The sequence below is a fragment of the Octopus sinensis genome, linkage group LG1 (genome assembly GCF_006345805.1).
Source record: "Octopus sinensis linkage group LG1, ASM634580v1, whole genome shotgun sequence".
NCBI classification, from domain to species: Eukaryota; Metazoa; Mollusca; class Cephalopoda; order Octopoda; family Octopodidae; genus Octopus; species Octopus sinensis.
In genome coordinates, this window is record NC_042997.1 from 123,736,943 (window position 1) to 123,757,968 (window position 21,026).

Here is a 21,026-nt window from a genome sequence, read left to right on the forward strand (position 1 = left end):
TTCTAACATATCCAAGCATGATCTTTCGCGCATCCATTCATCTGATGATACGTTGTGGTAGACTCGTGTGGCTTCTTTCATCGTATATTCAACGTTATCAGGCAAGAAATGCTGGTTAAGGAGCTGCTTTCAAAGTTTCATGATCATATCGGCCTCATGTCCGAAAACTTGCTGAATGGATTCAAGCTATTGCCGCTTCTTCTGAACTAAGAGAAGCAACAATTACGCCACCAGATTGTGTAGTTGAATTGCAAAGGAAGAGTACTGCTTAGGCCAAGACAGAGGGAAAGGGACTTCGTAGACGCTGCTTGCGACTTCGTAGACACTTTTACCAATAAATGAAATCATGGTATTTCTGAGTCTTATACTTTATACTAAGCCTACGACGTCACCTGTGATGTCTAGGCGTACTGTACTACACGATAAATATTCGTTTTCATTGTTCAACTTCAGAGACATTAGTTAAAAGAATATTAAGTAGAGAACTGGACAACATATTTATGATAATTTGTTAGACTAAAGTGGTTTGTTGGCTGAATCGTCAGCATATAAGACAAACAGCTTAGTTCATCAGTCTTTACGTCTTGTATTCAAATTTATCGTCTTTATATTTCCTCCACTTCAATCGATAAAATAGGTATCAGCTGAGTGCTGGGTGCGATGTGATGGACTTACCCACTCTCCCGGAAGTTGCGTTTCTTTTTTTTCTGAGATTCTCTGCGGATCAATTCTTCCGCTTACCTGAGTGAGTAGACTTAAGCATACACACACCCCACACACGTGCACAAATGCACATACACACACACACACACACACACACACACACACACACACACACACACACACAGATATGGATTCAATGCCTTGACTGAGAAAGAATAGCGGGGGTGTTTGATTTTTGCAAGGACTTATAGTAAATTTTTAATAGACGAGTTCACTATTATCTTTCCAAGCACTTATATTTTATGAAAATACATATTCAGGAAAAAAAAATGCATAAATTTAAAACACATCAGAATATTTCATACAAAATCTGTTCCATAAATTAATATTATCAACATTAATATTCTGTTTGATAGATACATGCAATATTAATTCTAAATAGAGCTGAACAAATTTTATTCATCGCAATGTACACAGAGAATTTCTGATGAAATACACATTGCTAGATGTTAATGTTGGAATAAGCTATGTATATTTCATGTGTCTTTCTTCAATAATTCTAAGAATGCTTTGTATCTAATGAAATCAACTGTAGATACAGTCGATTTATTTTCATTACACGCCAGCCGCGGTTTGCCCTGGAGAATATCAGAAAACGTAATGATGTTTTCATTAGTATAAGATAATATTAAACCATGTATAACCTCATAATTTCCAGGAAATCATTTTTTATTGTCTTTTCACGTCTGTTGTCATTTTGATTGATTGTTTCCTCAAAGACCGGTGTTTCACAGTATCGCTGCATTATTTTCCTCTCCATCTTTATCTCCGCGGCTTAACGACTTTTTCTGTAACACACTGTCGTTTGACATATTTCGTTAAAAATACACCTTATTGCTTTCAGCACAGGAATTAAACATAACACGACGCTGATCTCAGTACATACTTCTGCCACGCAGCAACAAATTATGCCTGTTCTGGTTTTCTCAAATATTTAATTTCCATCTCTACATGAATTTTTCCGTGTCACCTTTATAGCAGTAAGAGTGTATCATTCATAAATTACTAACGATTACTACAGAAGCGTCTCCAAGAAACTAAACTAGAAATCTCAGCTATAAAATGCATTTTCTCCTCACATGAAACAAAGCCTGCAACACAGTCACCTTGCCAACTGAACATCGACATAGGCATGAAAACCGTAAAGTTTTCAAAATTGGTAATCATCTCAACACACAGATTTAAAGTGAAGCAAAAAGCTGTCACTGATGTGGCAAGACTGCAATTCTACAGAGATTACTATATTCCAGAAATGTCTAATAATCTAAGCACTTTGTCAGGTCATACAGGGGCGGTTATTTCTATTTTCTCTTTATCTCAAATGTAGTATGCATTGAGTACGCTGTAGAATCAAGATATATAAGGAATCGATAGGGAATAAGAAATAATAACTTGCAAAGTATTTATATATATATATATATATATAAACTTAGATAAACTTATATATGTTTCGACCAAAGATTGGTCCAGGCCATGTCTAACTTAATAGCACAACCTGATAGGATTATTTGAATCCTGTTTAAGTCAAGTTTTGTTTATGGTCCATTCAATTAGTGAGTTTTTGTTGTGTTAGTTGTATCCAATTATGGGTGGCTTATCTGGTATTCCTTGAAGGAATCTAACCACACTCCGTTTAAAGTTGATGGGATCCTTTTCCTCTTTGATCCCTTTCGGGACAATGTTAAATAGGGCAGGGCCTGTTGAGGAAAAGAAATTATGTTGCAGTGAACATATATACTGTGATCTGGAATTGGGCAGGGGACGTATGGCCCGTGGTCCCAGTCTTGGATGAACCTTGAAGCTAATGTTCAGGTCGTTTGGGCAAAGTTGGCGGTATATTCTCCACATCGTACAAATGATGTACCGCTCACGGCGACGCTGGAGAGAGTAGAGTTTCAAGGCCTTAAGGCGATCCTAATAATCGAGAGCAGCCATGCCCTCAATTATTTTAGTGAGTGCCCTCTGGGGTGATTCAATCCTCGAGATGTTTTGTCTTGTATGGGGAGACCACAGTGGGCAGCAGTATTCGAGTTGTGGCCTTACAAAGGAGGAGAAAAGTGGTATGATGACACCTTGTTCTTAAGATCCAGGAACTCATCCTACGAGCTATATCTGCACTCCAACTGAGATCGTCATCAACAATTACACCCAGGTTTCTGATATTGTTAGAGGCTGCGAGCGGTTCCCCTGAAGGAAGTGAGTATGGCTGTTCTAGTGAGGAATTTCTTCTAAAATGCATCAGCTCAAATTTTCCCTCGTTCAGTTGCATTTTGTTTCTGTCTGCCCATTGACTCACAGCATATAGATCAGACTGGAGTTGAGTTCGGTCTGCTTCTTCATTGACGATTTGCTGGAGCTTAGTGTCATCAGCAAATATTTTCACTTTGCAGTAATGTACGACACTGGAAAGGTCGTTTATGTAAATTATGAAGAGTAGCGGACCCAAGACAGTCCCCTGGGGGACACCGCTGGTGACTTTTGCTGGGCTTGAGTGGACTGCGTCAACTACAACATGTTGTGTTCTATTCGCCAGGAAATACTTGATCCAGTGTAGAACTTTTCCACGGATTCCAACATTTGCCAATTTTGAGAGTAGGATATTATGGTCTACCCTGTCGAACGCTTTACTGAAGTCAAGATATATGACATCAGAGTTCGAACCTGTTCCCAAGGCTTTGAGTACATCATCAATATGGTGTAAGAGCTGTGTTATACAGGCCCTACCACAGCGGAAGCCAATGATTTGCATTTAGGAGTGTGTGGGTCTCCAGGAATTCAGCTATATATATATTTATACACACACACACACACACACACACACACATATATATATATATATATATATAATATAAATTAGAGATAAAACCACTAATATGCATCTCAAAAAGTGATAGACATATATATATATATCTATATATATATGCATATGTATGTATTTATATATATATATATATATATATATATATATATATATATATATATATATATATATATATTATATATATATATATACATGCACATACAAAAGCCTATAGCAATCTGTAGGCGTATATACTATATATGTGCATCTTATCCTCAATAATGTTCATAATATTCCCACCTGAATTGAATATGTCGGAGTACATCCGCTATGGAAACAAAACAGCGTATTACTGTTGTTGTGCAAAATTTGTTACTCTGCCAATAAAAATGCATCACTCCTTTCAGATCAGTGTAGAATTACAGCGATATTGATTATCGAACATTTATGAAGCCCCTGTAAGAATTCTTGTCATAACTCAACCAGATTTAAAGATGGTCAAATTGTATTGTTGCTAGTTTTTTTGTATTCTTAAATTGAGGTCACGATCTATCAAAGTTCTGAATATTCATGCGTGTTTAGATCTTTCTTATTTACGGCAGCTGTATGTCTCTACAAGCAAAATTACGATTTTATTGAAAGACATTAAACAACTATTTCCTATGAAAAAAATATTCAAAAAATACTTTCCTACGGACGACAAAAGTTGCTGAAGTAGGATTTAGTATAATCTATGATAATTTTTGAGATGTACAAGAGTGCACGGCATAATAAATTTTAGAGCTCTATATTAAGGACACAATTTTATGGAAGACAAACTTCAATTTGCCATAATAAATCGAAAATGACAAGTCTTCAAATCAATGCAGCTTTAGTGCTAAATGTCATAATATAGAAATATGGCGTCATATTTGAACATATCTGAACGTTACATAAGAAAAATATATGCAAGATGATACTATATATATTTTTCGGATCTCTCGTGGTTTTAGTGAATAGACACTTATATACATACAAAATCGTCGGGCCTCTTGGAGCTAATCTGCGACAGTTTTAGTCTTATATTTATATACTACCATATTAGTATGGCGATAACTATTATTATCCAGTAACCCTGCCGTAATATCCTTTAGAGAGACTTAGTAATTTTAATATTTCTATTATTGAAAACAAGTGGATGTATTCCACTGTAACTAGGTAAATAAAATCTTCGAATAGACGATCAGTAGCGACACCTGCGGGTCTGACTACGCTGCATTGATAAAGGGCAACAACCCTGAAACATGTCTATAGATATCTGACTAGCAAGGTGAAGCGGCTGACCTCCCCTGTTCGAAGGTTTGTAATGGACGCAGGTTCGTGTGTCAAATAGCTAGCTAGAGGCGATGGCCTCTTGGAGCTAATCAGCGACAGCTTTAGTCTTATATTTATAGACTACCATATTAGTATGGCGATAACTATTAATATCCAGTAACGCTGCCGTAATCTCCTTTAGAGAGACTTAGTAATTTTAATATTTCTATTATTGAAAACAAGTGGATGTATCCCACTGTAACTAGGTAAATAAAATCTTCGAACAGACGGTCAGTAGCGACACCCGCTTTTTGTTTTTGGTGACCGATATTTCTGATTGCGTTATTGTTGTGTAGCTATATTTTTTGGCGTCGGAAAAATTTTGACTACGTTATTGTGGTGTAGCGGTTCGTGAGATCGAATCCGGTGGTGGAAGTTGTTACGGCGTGGTGAAGTTTTTGAGATTTTTTCACGAAAATGGAAACCCAGACGTATGCGGGTGCAGCAGGCAAGCGCCTGGTTGCGAAGGAGTTGCAGTTAGAAGAAGTCATCGTCGAGATGGAGACTTTGAACAAGTATTTCGACAGCTTGAAGAGGGAGGGTGACTGTGTGAAGGTCACACCACCCGAAGAAGAAGCGGAAGAAGCGGAGAAACAGATTATAACGTACAAAACATGGAGCGTGACTTCGAAGAAAATAGAAGTGGCACCGATAGAGGAAGTTGAATGCTGTCTTAAAGGAATAGAAGCAGAGTCTACCTACTATAACAGAGGTAGAAAGTTCGCAACGGTGGTCGTCCACTTTAAAAGTGAAGACGAGGCGAAGAAGAACGCAACGAAAATTTTAAAAACTGATAGATGGATGTGTTTACCAAGCTACTGCGGGAAAAGGGCAGTCAGAATAAAAATAAGCAAGATTTCGCCAGAGCTAAATATGGAAAGGATTTTAGCAGCAGTGGTGTTTAATTGCAAAGAAAACGTGGAAATGTTGAAAGTCGAAAAATCAAAAGATGTAAAGTGGTGGGGTTATGCAGTGCAGGCGTTAGTCCACATTACAATGCCTGACCTGTATAACATCCCGGAGGAGTTGGTGTTCCCCGTCGAGACACGTCTCAGAGACGTGGTGGAGGGGAGACCGCCAGTGTGTCACAAATGCAAAATAAGAGGCCACATGAAGGATGTATGTCCGCTGAGAGAAGTACAGGAGAAAACGATAGCACTGGAGACTTTAACGAATGAGTTGCAAGATGCGTGTGTGGAGGAGGGAGAAATCGTTACTACAGATAATGCGGAAAGTGGTGACGAGTTGGAGAGAGAAAATAGAAAAAGAACGCGCGTGGAATCACCACCCAAAGAACAAAAAAAGAAGAAGAAAAAAGCGAAAAACAAGATTACTGACGAGAAGGAAAACCGAACGGGAGAAGAGGATACAAAAGCAGAAGTTAGTGAACCGCTAAAAGCAGTTGAAGAATGGGACAGAAAATTGAAACAGCAGTTGAAAGCTTGTAAGAGAGGAGGAGGACTCAAGGGAAAGAAACACAGAGTGGCAATGTTATACGACAAGGACTTAAATTTGGAAAAGATGTTGCCAGGTAGGAAAGACTTAATTAGAGTAAAGTTGACCCCAGGAATATTTGATAAATATTGGAAGGCGGTAATCGTGGAGAAAGAGACGGTACGCAAATTGAAGGAATATAGCGCATTTGAATGGTTATATTTACGTTATGACACCTTACCAGCTGATGTGGATCAGGAAGGCTTACTAGAGTATATAACAGATGAAAGACCAGTCTATGCAGACGAGTACCAAACGTAGCAGAGTAATATATGTAATTGTAAAATTGTAAATTGTGAAATTGTAATTTAAATGAAACTGCGAGCTTTGGGGGGCTCGTAAGCCGTTCCATCTCATCCATTATAAATATCCATTTCAATTCATAATTTTCGATTTTTTTTACTTTATGTACCCCACGTCCTGTCTTGTAATATCCCCTCTTAATTCGGGCCTCAGTGCCTATAATAAATATTTCAGTAGCGACACCTGCGGGTCTGACTACGCTGCATTGATACAGGGCAACAAACCTGAAACATGTCTGAAGATGTCTGACTAGCAAGATGACGCGGTTGACCTCCCCTGTTCGAAGGTTTGTAATGGACGCAGGTTCGTGTTTCACATAGCTAGCTAGAGGCGGTGGCCTCTTGGAGCTAATCAGCGACAGCTTTAGTCTTATATTTATAAGACTGCCGTATTAGTATGACGATAACTATTAATATCCAGTAACGCTGCCGTAATCTCCTAGGTAAATAAAGCGTTATTGTTGAGTCGCAGTTGTGAGATCGAATTCGTTGGTGGAAGCGTTTGCGGCGCTGGGAATTTTTTTTCTCAAAAATGCAAACCCAAACGTATGCGGGAGCGGCAGGCAAGGGCCTGGCTGCGAGCGAACTACAGTTGGAAGAAGTTACAGTCAAGAAGGAGATTTTGAAGAATTATTTCGACAGCTTGAAGAGAGAAGGTGACTGTGTGAGGATCACACCACCTGAAGAAGAAGCGAAAGATTCAGAGAAACGTATTATAACTGACAGAACGTGGAACGTGTCTTCAAAGAAAGGAGAAATGGCACGGATAGAGGAAATCGAGCGCTGTCTGAATGGAGTTGAAGGAGAACCTACCTTCTATAATAGAGGTAGAAAATACGCAACAGTGGTCGTTCATTTTAAAAACGAAGACGAAGCGAAGAAGAACGCCACGCAAATACTGAAAACAGAAAAATGGATGTTATTACCAAGTTATCGTGGAAAAAGGGCAGTAAGAATACGAATCAGTAAGATTTCGCCGGAGCTGAACATGGAAAGAATCTTAGCGGCAGCGGTATTCAACTGCAAAGAAAGCGTTGAAATATTGAAAGTAGAAAAATCGAAAGATGTACAGTGGTGGGGTTATGCGGTGCAGGCTTTGGTTCATATAACCATACCAGACCTGTATAACATCCCAGAGGAGTTGGTGTTCCCCGACGAGACGAGACTCAGAGTCGTGGTGGAGGGGAGACCACCAGTGTGCTACAAGTGTAAAATTAGAGGCAACATGAAAGATGTGTGTCCGACGAGAATATTGGAAGCTCTGACAGAGATATTGCAAATGGCAGATGAAAAATGTGTAAACACAGAAAATGAGGAAAGTGGTGACGAGTTGGAGAAAGGAATGGAAAACACAGAAGGAAAAGTAGATAGAAAGAGAGCGAGGGTGCAATCACCACCTAAAGTTCAAAAAAAGAAAAAAGCTAAAAATAAGACAATAGACGAGATGGAAGATCGAACGTGCGAAGATAAGAATACAAAAGCGAAAGCGAGAGAACCGGCAAATTTAACGGCAGACCAAGAATGGGGAAGAAGAGTGAAAGAGAAGTTAAAAGTATGTAAGGAAGGAAGAAGACCCGAAGGAAAAAAATCTTAAGGTAGTAATATTGTATATGAAAGACAAAGAAATCGAAAAAAGACTGGCAGCTAAGAAAGGTTTAATCAGGGTTAGGCTGAATCCAAAAATATTTGATGACCAAGTGAAGTCGGCGGTTGTAGAGAAAGAGACATTTATAAAATTGAAAAGTGTGTTTTCGACTGTTTGTGAAATGCAATATATCCGTTACGACAGTTTGCCAGCGATTGTAGACCAGGAGAAGTTAATAGAATACATTACAGATGAACGCTCAGTATAGCAGAACTGTATTTTAAATGAAACTACGAGTTTTGGGGGGCTCGTAAGCCATTCCATTTAATTCATTACAAATAATTCATTTTCATATCATATTTTTCGATTTCTTAAATTTATGTACCCCACGTCCTATTTTGTAATATCCCCTCTTAATTCGGGCCATCGTACCTATAATAAAGATAATAGCGACACCTGCGGGTCTGACTATGGTGCATTGATAAAGGGCAACAGCCCTGAAACATGTCTGCAGATGTCTGACTAGCAAGGTGAAGAGGCTGACCTCCCCTGTTCGAAGGTTTGTAATGGACGCAGGTTTGTGTGTCAAATAGCTAGCTAGAGGCGATGGCCTCTTGAAGCTAATCAGCGACAGCTTTAGTCTTATATTTATAGACTACCATATTAGTATGACGGTAACTATTAATATCCAGTAACGCCGCCGTAATCTTCTTTAGAGAGACTTAGTAATTTTAATATTTCTATTATTTATATATATATATATATATTATATATATATATATATATATATATATATATATATATATTAGTACACACAGTGTGTATATGGGTGAAGTTACGTTTAAGCAATCCACCACAAAAAATATTTTGAATAGAAAGTGTATGTATTATTCACAAGGCAGCGCTTCCGTTGAAATCATTTTGGAACCTAGCCACAATCTCCATGGACTGAAAGCAAAATATTATCAATTTGTTTCAATTCTCTTTGATGACCTTGCCGATATATGAATAGGAACGATGCGAGCCATTAAAAGAATGAATCTAGTCTATTTCTGGATGAATGCCCTAATAAACTTCAGTAGAAAACTGCAGCATTCCTGGAACAACATATTATGGCGTTTTGGTATTGATAAATAATTTTGATGGATTGTGCTTGACAAACATACTCACATACATATATAATGTTATATTTGCTTCTTTAGGCTTAGGAAAGAATAATTTACTGAGAAAAAAGAATATGCGTATTTATTCTGTATTTTTAGAGTCTTTCAACTATCAATGTCTTGGAATTTATTTTCATGTCCGCATCTATAACCTATTTTAGAGAGCCTGCATATTTTGGCTTATATATAATTTGTTAACAATCACACGAACGTGCGCGCACACGCACACACACCCACACACAACGATGCACACGCGTGTACATACACATATACACGGACGAAAATACACAAAATGATAACCACTGATTTATATTATAAAGAGCATTTCAATGGCAGAGTTTTCCAGTGATCTTTTCCTTGGAAATAATTTAGTCATACATATACATACACATATATAAAAAATATGTGTGCATATGCATGTGTATGCTTGCGTGTGTGTGTTTGTTTGTGTTTGTGTGTGTGTATTTGTGTGTGAGTACAACATTTAGATATGTTTCTATCAAAATCATCCCAAACCGCGTCTAATTTAATAATAGTACCACCTCTTAGAATCGTCTAAATCATTTTAAGACACGTTTTTGATATCTTGGTATAATATAGGAGAACAAAATGTGTAGTACTTAACTAATAGCAGGGGTTTTCAGTAAGTATTCAATAATAATTGCATTACAAAATTACGTAGTTTTCATTTTAGCCCAAGCTAGCTGTATTCAGAAATATGAAAATCAAAGAAGAATTTATAAATAATCATAGAGACTTATACTTGTACAGCTGTTGTAAACAGATACACAGTTGATAACAAAGTATCGCCGTGAAGAATGATTTCACATTATTTTTTATTTATTTATTTATGCGCCCTTTTCAAGCCTAGCCAGGGTCATGGGCCCTGTTTTCCAGTTTGTATTTCAGGCGTATGTGTTCTCCCCAGCTGGACGGGAGGCCAGTCCATCGCAGCGTTATCCAAGAAACAAGAAGAAAGAGTGAGAGAAATAAACACGCACAACGCCCGGTCTGCGAATCGAAACCGTGATCCTCTGACCGCGAATCCGCTGCCCTAACCACTGGGGCATTGCGCCTCCACGATATCACGTTATACGTGTCATTTAGTATGCAAGTGTAAATCGCTGTTATTAACTTAACTTATCTCTTTATTATATGGAGATGTATATTTAGCGTGGTAGAGAGGAACTCAGCAAAAGAACGAGAGAATGTGATTATTGACGTTAACAGTTCGTAACGAATTCTATAAAACGTAACAGCTACAAATTTAAAATAACTTTCATATATTATTCTAGATTAGCTTTACCTGATGTATCGATTTTACTTGCATTAATTTTTGACCAAAATATTCCTGTAAATCGTTCAACAAATAGTATGCAAGTTCTTTATATAAATATTGCCTGAAAGAATGTCCCATTCTGTATTATCTTATACGAATAACAAACCAGATATATATAGTAACATTTGAAAGAAATGATTTTTGAAATTATTTCTGTCACAAAAGAGCACAGTTTAACCTTTAATCGTCTCTGTCAGTTAATGTTGACGTTATTCAAATGATTCTGAAATAAGCGATTTTATCTCTACACGTCTTTGACAAATGCTTGAAGTGGGGAAATGAAATTGATTTGATCTACATAATGTGAACATATATAATACACAAAGAACTATGATATACATATGTATGTGTGTGTACGTGTGTGTGGGTGGGTCTATATATATATATATATATATATACATATATATATATACATATATACACAGGCGGTGTCCTCCACTATCCATGATCGCATCTCCTCCTCCCGTCCCCCCACCGCCTCCAACCTCATTGTCCGCACCACTCGCACCCCCACAATAACCTAACAACCCTGATCGCCCCAGCATCTCCTACAACTGCCCCACCGAACTCATCTCCAGATATCTTGACCGTGTCCTTGACCCCTAGCGGCTTCCCTCCTCTCTCACATCTATGACACCAACCATGCTCGTCGTCTATTCAGCCCTTTCTCCGTCCCTCCAGGCCCCTCTAAACTTCTCTTCACTCTTGACATCAAGAGACTATACACAGTGATCCCTCACCACGAGGTGCTTCGGGCACTCCATCACTACCTTGATCTTCGACCCAATCCTCAACCTGACACATCCACACTTCTTCGTCTGGCCGAACTTGTTCTCTCGCTTGACTGCTCGTTCACGGGTGATTTTTACCAGCAGGTTTCGGGTGTGTCCACGAGATCGAGAATGGGCCCCAACTATGCGAACATGCTCGTTGGCTACGTTGAGGCCCAAATATTCTTAAGTTTCACTGGCCCCACTCCCGAATAATACGGTCGTCATATTGACGACGGTATTGGTGCGACCTCACTCTTCTGCGAAGAACTAGCCTTCTTCCTCTCTTTTGTCAAATATTTCCATCCTGCCCTCCACTTCTCCTGCACTATTTCCAACACTTCCGTCGCCTTTCTCGATATTTCGGACAGCATTCATCACTGCACTCTCACTACCTCTATGTACTACAAACACGCAAATACCTCAACTTCTCCTCCTCCCACCCTAAATACACTAATCTCTCTATCTACAATTCCCAATTATTCCATCTGCGCAGGCTCTGCAGTGACAACCATGACTTTGAGACTCAATCTCAACTCCTGGCTCGCTACTTCATCCTACGTGGGTATCCCCTCACCACTATCCACACCGCCCTTGCCAGAGCGTTTTGCGTAGACCATGCATCTGCTCTCTACCCTCGCACCCCCCGTCACTCGTCTCCCGTTTCCCATTACCTACCACCCCTCTACCCTGCCTCTCTAATGCACATTTTCTGAGCCTTCCAGTGATTCCAGTTCGACCCCCCCCACTTTGCACATCTTCTCTAACCGACTCAGCCCCTCCTTCAAACGAACCCACAACATACGTGATCTCCTGGTCCACAGTTTCTACCCAAACCCAACCTCCCCAACCGGCTCGTTCTCCTGCTCTCGCCCACGCTGGAGCACTTGCCCTTACCTCTCCAACACCACCATCCAAAGGCACCCATCATCGACCCTATAATATCACTGACTCCTTCACCAGCACTTCTAACAAGGTCATCTACTGCATCACCTGCTCTCTCTGTCCTTCTCTGAACATCGGCCAAACGGGACGCCGCTTGCTTGACCGGCTCGCGAAAGACCTCCGAGACATTTCCGCATGTATGTATACGTATACATGTATATACGTATACATACCAGTTTCTCAAAATTTCCATCAGGGATTCAATAAATTTGTTGTCTGCTTGTTCTTCGGGCATATTAAGGAAAATTTGTATAAATAAATTCTCGTTTGAAGCCCCTTTCTATATCTCCAGGTTGAGTTATGTATGTTGTACTATGAACCTGTGCCTTGGCCTTTTAGATGGTACAACCAGGGTCTGTGCAATTATATTTCGGGCTGTCATCTCTCATCATAACCATTAGGCTTGCTTGAGTCACTGCACCAGCATTGTGCAGTTTAACCCCATGGTGACGTTATTTTTTTTATCAGGCCATTCGGTTGCACTGATGTCACTCAGCAATTAATGCAAGAAAATGGTTCGGCGTATATGTACGTGGACCGCTGTAAATTATGCACAGTTTTTTTAATATAAACTGTCATCACTGGGAGGACCATAAATTTAACGAAACTGGCCTAGCTGGATGCGACTGTAAATCCCATGAAGGACCACAAGATTTTGCTGAACCTTTACAAATTTGGTAGCAAACCTTAGTGGAAATGGTGGTGTAACAGCCAAATCTACTGCTTTTATACTATTATGGCGATGAAGTTTCGATCTGTGGTTATGAGGAAGCGCTGGGAGGTACGTGGTGGATAATAGGTTGCGGTCTAAAAATGCATTGGTGCCTCTGATGTAAATCTTCTATACCCAGCTAAACGGGCATATAATAGAGAAAGACATTCTCAGAGGTAATATGTTACAGTGAGGTAATAGTGAGAAATATTTACATGAAGATTCTAACAAACCTATCGAATTCCTTGAAATTTGCACGGTGGCCTCTGTTATCGATTGCATCAGTGATGGCGGATATTTATATCAATGGTACACAAATAAGTAGAAAACCGCAGCAGATAGGGCTGCGTATATTATCATCATCGGATTCAAAGCGACTAAACAACTCGCGTAAATTTACGTCAACCGATGTTAAGGGGTTAATGGACGCGGCAAAATTTTCTGCTAAAATAGCTAACATTCAGAGATCTTCCTTTGAATATTCTATAATACTTGCAGTGCCTGGGGAAAATGTCATGATAATAAATTCTAAACATCATCTAGCTAGATTAGTCTTAACGCCTTTTAATTTTGACGAGTTGAACTCCAAAGCAAATCTAGTTCCAGTTTTCTTTTTTTTTTGAGAACTTTTGCTGTTATCTACACTACCAACATATGGAAGATATGCTCTGGAAATCCTCTGTTACAGAGTATGCCATTATATTAAGAAGAGATATTGTTAAAAGCCATATCATTACTAACCATGTATTTTAGTATGAAGGATGGATATGTGAAAGCATCATTAGCATATAATAGCTTTCCGTTATGTTTACTATAAAGCCTGACGGTTACAGAAAGCAGATCAAATTTCATATCTAATATTCATGCCAAAGGTTGCTTTGAAATTCATACGCTGGATGAATAAAATATGATACTTTTTAAGGCTCTTGAGATAATGCACATTGATTTTTCCATTGATGATAAGGTTGTCATCCTTGTATAGACCGGCTTCTGCAAAAAGGGGATTCTGTATGCGAACAATATAGGTAGGTCTCGGCCTTGGCAAAAAATATGTGACTATTGGTGACTCAGACATTGGATTTTGTTACTGAAGTGTAAATGTCCACGCTCTAAAATTGAGTATACTTTCAGTTTTATTTAGAATTCCTTTTTCTTTAACCAGTCTATAACAGACTTGTTATTAGTCTATCATGGGAGATTTACTACGTTTTTATTCCTAAGGAAAATGGAATCTAAGTTATTTCTATACTAATTTCTAATTAACTTTTAGATTGGTTAATAAGCAACTAAAGTCAGCTTTGTTCTCCTTAAGACTAATAAAAGTTTTTTGCGGTGGAATTTACCCTCCTGTATCGCGAGAAATTCGGTTAGTAAGGATTATTTTTCCTTCTAGATTCCCCTCGTTATATAAAACACTTATCCGTATCCTTAATATTGTTAGAGAGGAACCAGATATAAAGGCATCACTATACACGATTTTTATCTTGCCCGAAGGTACAGCTATTTTGTTAGTGTTTAGCATGAAATTAGGCTTTCCTTGAGTGTTCTTCGCTTACTGGAGGCAAAAAGCAATTCGGTTGTTGAGTTAAGTTGAAGTGTACGAGTACGTTGTGGCGACGATGTCACGATAAAAATATTTATTGTTTTCCAGGACACACACATTACGATATCAGAAGCCACGATATCACTGTTCCCGCTTGGTCAGCAAGGATCATGATATATAATTCTAAACTCTTGGCTTTTACACATTAATCAATAACGATCTATATGTGTAATATAGTTTATAAAGCAAAAGTAGAGAAAATGAAAATTATTTCCTTTATTCAGTATCCAAACTTGTTTTCAATTAAAACAAGTTAGATTCAATTTTGTTTCCACTCTGTGTAAGAGCTATATAAAATCTTGCAATAACTGTGGAAGCACGTTAATTTGGTTGCTATCAAAGTAAATCATTATTAATATTTGAACTGGAAGCGATAAAAAAGGCAACTGAGTCACTTGATTATATATATATATATATATATATATATATATATATATATATATATATATATGAAGACGAAGGGGAAGGAGACAAAGCGAGAGAAGACATCTATGAAGTATTCGATGATGAGATGACTATAGTATGACAGAGAAATGGAAGGTATTTAGAGAAAGATATAGGAGGTTATTTATAGAGAAGTAGAACGGTGTCTGGAGAGGTGAATATGAATAGAAAATTCATGTGTGAAGATATGAAAATGTTATCTATAAACTTGAATCCCACTCAATAGAACATTAGTCATTTTAAAAGAGTATGTATACAAGGAATCGACATTTATGTGTTACATGTGATGTTTGATGCGAGTCTATATCTTTAACTTTGGAATTGTTGATTCTCAGAACAGATTCTCAATCGATTTTTACAAAAGCATTATCTTTGAAAGCTTATATTCTATGCTTGACAGACGGTTGCAAAGATTATCCATTCTCTATTGACCGACTGAAGTGAGTGCTGTGTGAATATGGAATAAACAATATAGTGATATTACAATATAATAAGTAGATCGTAGCACTGGCTCCTTTCTAAATTTCTTATAGATGTGATTATCAATTTTAAGAAAGAATCATATTATTAGCCTCTCTATTCGAGAGCGATGATTATAGTGAGAATGGGAAGGGAACCTACAAATTTATATTGTCGGAATATATCGAATATTTGAAGCGTTTAGGCGACTGATAGTATGAGACTGAATGCGATGCCAATCCGTCGCCGCTTAAATTATCACCTTTCCCTGGTGAACATTTTCAGGTGAGTGATTTGGAGCAATTTGAAATGAAGTCCATTGCTTAAGAACAGATTGCGTCACTTGGTCCGAGAAGGGAATTCTATACGCACATATCTACCTACATAAATACATGCATACATATATGCATATATATATATATATATATATATATATATATATATATATATATATATATATATATATATATATATATATATATATACCAGAGTAAGTACATTAATGCGAAACAAGGGGGAAGAAAATAGTCCTCGAATACCGGAGGTAGACGAATATGCTTTATTAATAAAGCGGCAAAGGCATCACAAAAAATATTATCAGAGATTCACGTTCGTTGGACAATTTTGGTTTTTCTTAACCAAAACTGTCCGACGACCGGGAATGTGAAACTCTGAGTAACAGTTTTTGTAGATAGATAGATAGATAGATAGATAGATAGATAGATAGATAGATAGATAGATAGATAGATAGATAGATAGATAGATAGATAGATAGATAGATAGATAGACAGATAGACAGATAGATAGATAGATAGATAGATAGATAGATAGATAGATAGATAGATAGATAGATAGATAGATAGATAGATAGATATAATGTCATTCTAATACTTGCATTTATAATTTATTTAATAGTCCTTAAATTAGAACCATAAGCTATAAGGTGCTTTGCGCAAATCATTATTTATTGTGGCTGTTTAATAGTAAATGTTTTTGCTCACCTATGGAAGAAGGCCGTTACTAGTATTGCGTATCTGATGCGATCCAAAGCTAACAATACCGTTTTGGGATAATAAACTATTATGTATGGAAGTATTTCGATGGATGACTGAAACCCTTAACGCCTCGTAGTTGTACGAGGAAAGTATATTACATTGAACATAATATTCGTTTACGCTGAATATTTTTCAGTTAATGCTTTCGACTTTCAATAGAAAGATCACGAATTCCAATTTTTAATGTCTCATTCTGATGATAACACCATTCACCATAAAAAAAATTATGTAACACATAGAAATATTCTATATAAGTTTCCATTGTATCTCATTAAATAACAGAAAATTTTAAAATTCAAAACGTGGAAATTAACTTAAATCATATCAGATAATTTGTGTATTTTAGAGAAAACTTTGCAGTGAAATGACAACAATGGATGTGAAAATAATCACTATTTTTCTTCATGGTTAGATAAGCATTTAACGGCTCTGCGTTAACCATTTGACCATAAAACAAGCCAATATCTTTTCGTGATTAATAATCGCCGTAGTTAATGATGATAGGCCGGGTTGCATACAATGGCTTCTATATTTTAACTGTATTGTTTATTGAGAGATTTCTGAGATTTCTGCTCTCTAACAGTGGCTCGATGTAATTCTAAAGAATAATAATTTACATTTAACAGCATTCTAAAAACTGTCTGTGTGTGCAGAGACACACAGACACACACGAACACACGCAACTTGAGATTAATTATTTGCTTTTTAATAACCTCCCAGGTTAGTAATATAATATTGTCTGCTCAGGTGAGATCGGCTATAATTCAGATGGTGTGGAATATATTTTAGTTAATGTGCCGATATATGTCACTTAGAGTTAATCCTACGATTTAATGTATTTACTTCTCTTTTCACTTCATTCTCTAGCAATTACACGAATAAAATTTCAACCACAAAATATACCGATTTCAAGTTATTATGTTCCTCGTTTTACAATAGAAATATGAAATTTTTCTGACTAGTTACACATGAACCAACCTTTATTACTGACCTTAATTAATTTGTAATTTCGACAAAAAACGAAATGAAACAATTTAAAAGAATCACGTGTAAAATAGAACTGACACAGGTCATCTAATTATAAATTTATCGACCGTTTCGCAACTTAATTAATCCCTATATTTTGCTTTCTATCCAGAAACGGAAGTTCTAAGTGAATCTTTTAATTTAGTTTTACTCGAAGCTTTAATTACAAAAATAATAGTTTTGTGTAATTACATGTCAGTTCATTCTTACCTTTGTGCAATGATATGAAATAATTTTCTGAGAGAAATTCCGCATAGTTTTCAGTGTTTAGTTAGACGTCGCTCTGACGTTACTGGTACAGGGTGTGGCAGCTCTTACAGTAAATATCGCTCGTAAAATAGTATTTTCAAAATACCGCACAATTTCTTTTTGTTCTTATTAATGAAATGTAATCAGCGTGAAGCGACATAGCATGATTAACTCTCTTTGATGTGTAACTACGTTTAATGTCGGCATATCGATTAATTAAATAACACTACGTATACGTTTAAACACACACACACACACACACACATATATATATATATACATACATACATACATATATAAACATATATATATATACATATATATATATATATATGTATGTATGTACATATATATATGTATATATATATACATACATATAACGAGAGAGAAAGAGAGTGACTTTACGTAAAACGAATTCGTGTAATGAACACTATGAGTAAAAATATAAACGTCCTCCGTAAATGATGAATTGCCCATATGCCTGTTGTATATATATATATATATTTTTTTTTTTATATATATATATACATATATATATATATATATATATATATATTATATATATATATATATATATATAATATATATATATTATATATATATATATATATATTATATATATATATATATGTATATATATATGTATATATATACAAATATGTGTGTGTTTGTCTGTGTGTATCACTGTGTGTTTGTCTGTGCGTGCCTGTGGGTGTATGTCTGTAGCTATATATATTATGCGGAAATAAATTATATATGAGTATAATCATTGTTAAGATGTATTTAATTTCATGTTGCATCTATTAATACAGTAAATTTGTAGATTTCTCATATTTATATACTTCTAACTACTAACAACTGCTATTTAATTTGATGCAGTATATAACTGTCTGAAAAGGAACAACCGATGCTCATTCGTAGTATGATGGACGGTCTCATGTAAATGCGTATGTGTATTTAAATGCTTATGTATCTGAAGCGTAAATGAATATATGTATATGTTTGAATGCATTTGATTTTTCTATATGTTGTGATTTTCATTTCTGTTTTCGTGAGCAACACGTCAGGAGTCATTTTCTTACTCAGAAACACGACACGCTTTTATTCATTTAATTGGCCACAAGAAAGGGATAAACACAGAAAGGGAGCTGCGGGCTGGACATACACATAATGATATGAATGATAAATGAAATGGAGAAAAATAAGGGCAACAAGTAACGCCCGCCGATTGCTGCATACCACAGCACATTGTTCTTTTATAAAACATTTTGAGACAACAAACCTTTTGCAAAAACACACTAAGGAGGCAATAGACTTCTTACATCGACTACATACGAAGCCATTTTGAGGCAATGAACCTCTTACTCAAGTCCCTTTAGGTATCAAAAATACAATCTTTTTGCCCGAACATAACACTCTCATCGGAATTTCGGTTTCATTTAAGCGTACCCATATATAGATAGGGGTGTGATTGAACTCGCATTCATGAACTATGTGCATATCTGATTACTATGTATGTATGTATATAGGTTTTATTTATATTTACCTGAATGCATGTATATGTACTTATGACTTTGAAGTCCAACATATTCAAACGGAATCACTTAGAAAATTTTCACAACGCTTCTAATTAATTGATACTGAAGTTACTTTTCATTTTGTCTTAAAATTTCTTGAAGAGCCCTATCATTTCTAGATTTGTATGAAAATATTTAGTTACATGAGCCAGTGCTCCGTTTAAAATAAATACGAATGAAAATATATAGCACAGTTAAATTTTTAATTAAGTTTCCCAAAGATTTACTTTCCCTCAATTTTTGACTTTCATATCTACTGACCACTAAATGATTTCAAGAATTTTGTTCTTTCTCACATAAATCAATATCTGGGCTTTTGAATTTATTGCTAGAATTTTCTATCTGCATTCTTAAATTCCGGAGATAATTGTAGTGCGCCTTTTCTATAGTTATCCAGTCTTCTTTAAAAATCTGGCATTTTCTGATACAACGTCGAGGATAAGGGACATCTTTATTTGTATTGTTGATTAGGTCACCGTAACTAACTTCATTATCTGGAGGGCAAAGACGTAGCTTTGTAGATATGATGTTATATAAATGTCACAGTTCCAGAAGAGATATAACTTGCAGAAAATCTTTTTTTCTAGCTTCAGAGATCTCAAAACATTCATAAATTTCTTCTGCTATGATGAGAGTTTCTTAACTAAATTTGCATTTATATAGTTAGCCTTACTACCATTCGTTCATATGGAACAGCAGTGCATATATTGTATATATTCAGGAGTACTACATATAGTCTCACTTTTTATTGTCCCTATAGAGCACACTCGCGTTGTACCCTTTTCCCTCTTTACTGTACGAATGTATTTTATAACCCTCCATATTTCGGGTTTTATCTTCTGCTGCAGATTTCATGCCTATGATAAAAAAAAAAAAGAACTGTGACAAATCTCCTTATTAAAATGCTTATGTTTACATGTAAAAGTGTTTGTGTAGACAAATCATTGTATATGTGAATTTGTATATTGAGAAATAATTGTGTATAATACACATCTGTCTGTTTGTTTATGCGTTTATGCTCACAGAAATGGTTGAATACCTTGAATGTTTCACGGATAGTTCGACAAACAGTAATGAATTTTAATTCTCTAACTACTCGTTACCTTCCTATTTAATAAAACACAGCGTCGAATGCTTAAGACAGCGAAATAAATAATGACCAAAATAATCGCGTTTTAAAATTTAATGTTATACACCAAATGTGTTTTGATTTTCCAAAGTTGATTATACATATTTTCTTTCCCTTAATCTCTATACTTCATTTAGCGACAGATATAAACTTTATATTGCATTCTCGGGCACATATTTTTTCCACGCTTCTATATGTATGTGTCTGCGGTATTTCCTGTTTTTATTTTACATAAACATTATTAGAACATTTCAACCAATTATGTCATATGGATTAGCATATATTCTAATCAGTGGAA

At 36.3% G+C, this 21,026-nt stretch overlaps 1 long non-coding RNA gene across 1 annotated transcript in view; it reads left to right on the forward strand.

Annotated features, from left to right (window-relative positions):
- The first annotated feature begins 3,017 nt into the window (after positions 1–3,017).
- The window catches only part of LOC118766385, a 34,490-nt gene continuing 16,481 nt past the window's right edge, over positions 3,018–21,026 (forward strand). The window contains exon 1 of the long non-coding RNA XR_005002320.1: positions 3,018–3,044. This is a non-coding gene — a long non-coding RNA (uncharacterized LOC118766385). The remainder of the gene's footprint in view (positions 3,045–21,026) is intronic.